We start from the raw sequence: 4,690 nt of genomic DNA on the forward strand, positions 1-4,690 counted from the left end.
TGTAGTATAGATTTCTCTGATCTCCTCCCCTAGACTTTATCATTTTGAGATAGTACTCAGTTAATTATTACATGGTAATTGTCTTCAATGATCGTAATTTCGCACTGTCACCATTTGCGCGGTGACTTTCCTTATCGGTAGACATCATTACCTTATCGGTAATGCGAGTTACATTTAAGTATGCACTACGTAACATGACGCTTTGTGAGCGTTCTGATTGTACAGTCACCATTGCGCGTTGATGTCCCGCAACGTCCAGTCGTCCAGGCCCAGGTCCAGCTCCAGATCTCCATAGCGTCCAGTTGTTATCCCATCTAGATCGCAATTCATTGCATTCGCGAGCGCGATTATTTCGACGACGCGAAACGACTTAATGTGCGGAAACTACGATAAATTCTGACACTTTGAAAAGTTATTCGTAAGTGGCGTGTAAACAAACTACGATTCGAAAACTGCACGGCGTTCGACAGTATCAAGAGAAAAAAGATAAACATTCCGCGCGTTTCACAGACTACTGTTCTCTGTTTAAAGATGAGATACATATTTCACGAAAAATAATATTAATTTTTAACAAAAACAAGAAATGTGCACATTAAACATATAATATTTTAACCGAAATGATATCATAACCAATAATGTATAAAATTTCGGAAATTCGCGATAGCGGCGAAATGCTAAATTTATCACGAGCAAAATAATCGTGAATTCCGCATATGATAGCGTCATTTTGAGACGCAATTATGAGGCGCTATTATGAGGTGCAATTATGAGACGCCATTATTAGGCGCTATTATGAAGTGCAATTTTTATGCAAAATTTGTGCTGCTTGAAGCAATTAGGGAATTAAATTGAACGAATAATTTCATCAAATAATTTTGCATCTTTTATGAAATACAATAAGTTTAGATATGTAGTAAATAACACGATTATTTAAATACTTGATTGTTTCCAGCAGCACGTTTTAGTGGACGACACAAATCGAGAGAAGTCGAGAATCACGCGCGACGTTTCCCGTTCACCGACATGTTAAAATTTGTTATGATTGCTCGACACTCATACATACGCATATATTGGTTTCGAGGTTACGTGATTTTCGGCCGGCGAGTCGTGCTCGAGAATATTGTTTATGGTGTTTATTCGTCGATTTAACGTGCATTGTTCTTTATGACCTGATATATTATTTATTATATATTATATATTCACCGATATTTTATATATGTATGCACAATTCCCTTGCGATATTAAAGCTGTAAAAATACATAATTTTTCTGTGATCGTAAACAACGTTTCATATCGAGATCGAGATAACCAACGAAGCGACATGGCAAAAAATAGACAGCATTGAAATAAAATTGTCTTTTTTAAAATAAGAAAATTGCGTGTCGTTTGTCGGATTATTTTCAATGACGGTGTACAGTAGAATATATTGGCTGTTAGATACATACAATAGCAATAAAACCGCATTTTATACTCGTCAAAGATGTAAAACTGACGCTTCGCACTACAAATCCAAACAAAGGTTTCGTATTGTCTTTTAACTCTATTGTCGTGCCAGATTAATGCCCACTTTTATGCAAAAATCAATGTCTTTCACTTACACGATTGCACTATTTGATCTTTATTCAGGATTATTTCACATTCTATTGAATGCGCGGTAATTTTCTTTTTCCAATGCGTTTTGTTTCGAATCGCTACAATGTTTACAAATGGAGTTATAGCCTTTGTACTGATCCGCGCGTTTTTTATCGTTCGCTGCATCAAGCGCTGCACGCAACGCGTGAATGGAATGCGGAACGCGACTGTGTTGTTTACGGACAATCACCTTACGCTAGGCGTGACGTCACGCGACGAGCCCTAGAGAACCTCTAGTACAGAGAATCGCCAACTTGGTTACGTGACCAGCTGATTGGCTAGCATAAATATATATGGATTTAGATATTGCGACGCCAATGCAGAACAAATGCTTATATATATATATATATATATATATATATATATATATGGTTTTGCATCGGCGTCGCAATGTCCAAATCCGTACATGTTTATGCCAGCCAATCGCAGAGTAGCTGAGTAGCTGGTCACATGACCAAGTTGGTGATTTCTACTAGAGGTTCTCTAACGAGCCCGGGCCACTACCCCCACTCCGCGGCACAGATAAGCACAATGACTTCGCTCACTAGTTCGTTACGGCAACGCGATCGTTTCCCCCACTCTTTAGTAAACAATGCGCCGGCGCGACAGCAAGTGCCAGTGTCGCACGAGCGCGAATTTCCAACTCAAATTTGATGTCGATGCCGTGACTTTAAACGGTTATAACTCGCGAATAAGTCAATGTAACAATATAAAATAAAAAAATATCTTCCTCACACGTTTCCATATGCGTCTATTTTGCTCTTTCACCACTTACTTGGAAAAGTCTAGTGATAATACGCAATTCATTCGTTCGCGATTGAATTATTCAGATTCCTTTCTTTGTCTCGTCTATTTTAACAGTGACGAAATCAATATTGTTACTACAGATGTAGATAAAAGAATAATTATCGTGTTTATTAGTGAAATAAGAGCACACATTTTTGTTCAATTTCATGAGATCTATCTGCACACGAGCGTTAATATATGCATTATATCAGACATTTATATATATTTTCTACGTCGATGAAAATAATATACAAGAAAGAGACTGTGAAGAGACAAAACTTGTTGTTTTACATATCCATTAATTATAGAGAATGTTTTGAATGGATTTAAGTGCTTGTTTGCAGGTAGAATTTGTTAAATAGAATTAAATAGAAAAATCCTACATCATTTTGTATAGATTTTACTGTAGTAATTACTAAATTATATTAATAAAAAAAAAAATTGTTCACAATTAATGCGCGCAATGCGGTGGAACAAGCTTTGTAAAGTTAATTTCTTACAGAGTTGAATACTTGAGATTCACGCGCACATAAGATATTTAGAGATAGCTGCTATCTTCAAACAAACGTACGCTTTTAATTTCAGCTAATGAATTTGTATCTCACGGCGAATGCATTTTCACTGTGATAGCCAACTTCTAGTAATGATAGCCTTTTACCTAAGTTCTAATCAGACATTCGGATGTAACTGATACTATGCTAAGTCATTTCTTTACGTGTAGACGTATTTTTCGTTAGAACGATATGTCGTGCTTCGAATAGGGTTTTTCATGTTAATTAAACTCACAATCATAGCATTAAACGAGCGTTGAGAGAATGCAGGGCAGTAACTCTATTGTCGTGCCTCATTCGCAGACTGGCACTTTGATTAACAACGTGAGGAAGTGACTGTATCGTTGGATCACATTAACTCGAGCCATTTCCATCGTTTTTATTTACAAATACAATACAGTTGTCTCCGGCCGGCTATATTCCGACACTACGTGTGTATGTAGAGTTCTATCAAAAAGGCACATGATTTATGCCGCCGGAAATTTATGTAAATAAAAAATGAGATATCTCCTGCGCTTATTTCGATTGTATGGACGTTATGCAAAAACAGTCGAGCCGATTTTCGCCCGGCTCGCGCTGTATCTTACGATCGATCCAACCAGGAATGTTGGCCACATGCCATACTGGAGTTTAGTTCAAAAGGAGAGGTAGGAAGGGGTTGCGAGGAGGATTCAACTCAAAAATGGGCGGTGCCGTGTTTAATATTGATTTCACGACGAAAGAATTTGCGTAACGTAAATTCTGGGAGATAAAGTTTCGAGATATAAGTACGTTTTAGATCCTGAGATTTGGAAACTGATCGAAGGATCGAGTCCCGAAATTTATGGAAGAGCCGTCGTCACGATATTTCTTTCGATGGAACGTAATATTTTTCCAAGCAACAAAATGCATGCTTATACGTTAGATCGGCGTTCCTCAAGTAATTTATGTGCGTTTGATCGCTTCTCCGACTTTTACCGCTTCGAGAACGGAAGTACGGTATCGTTTTTGCAACGAGAGTTGGATTTACCTGTACGTCAATATATACACAGGGTTAAATTCACCAGCAAATCCGTTTTGCCGCACCATTACGAAAATCGAAGTTCGCGCACGTATCTCCCGCGACCGACACGTTGCGCGTGTAATTTTATGCACCGCCGTAGCGTGCATTGCAGCGTAATTTTTATAGTCGCGCTCTCCAGGTGGTTCCAGGTGGAAGACCGGATACTTCTCTCTTTTTTTTCCTTTTTTTTTGGCACGGAAACATGGGGATGGAGAAAAAATCGCGGCCGCTATAAATCGTTCCGCGGAGAGACGTAGCGAAGAAGAAAAATTAGAAGAGCCAAGATAGTCGTAGATTTTTGCACGGCAATGGATTGCTTTCATTGATGATTTGTTTCAGGTAACAAAAATAATGTTATCTTGCATACGCCTCGCATAATTTTCTCGTCGAGGATATAACTTTAGACTTTATTAACTCACGGAAAGAGTATTTTATTTTCTATTTATATCCGCGTCAGCACCCCGATTGAGATAGAAAGAGAGGGAGAAACTGTTCTTCTTAGATACAATCTTATTATATCTTATTATATCTAGCAGGTATAATCTTATTTTTTTAACGTTAATATTACTTCCTATTCCTTATTTCTCTCGCTCTTTTTTATAATCTATTTTTATCTTTCATTATGGTCTAATTCGTAGTACCCTCGCCTAGAGAGAGAGAGAGAGAGAGAGAGAGAGAG

The sequence above is a fragment of the Odontomachus brunneus genome, unplaced genomic scaffold (genome assembly GCF_010583005.1).
Source record: "Odontomachus brunneus isolate Ranch 3 - 2012 unplaced genomic scaffold, Obru_v1 Obru_scaffold_052, whole genome shotgun sequence".
Classification (NCBI taxonomy): Eukaryota; Metazoa; Arthropoda; class Insecta; order Hymenoptera; family Formicidae; genus Odontomachus; species Odontomachus brunneus.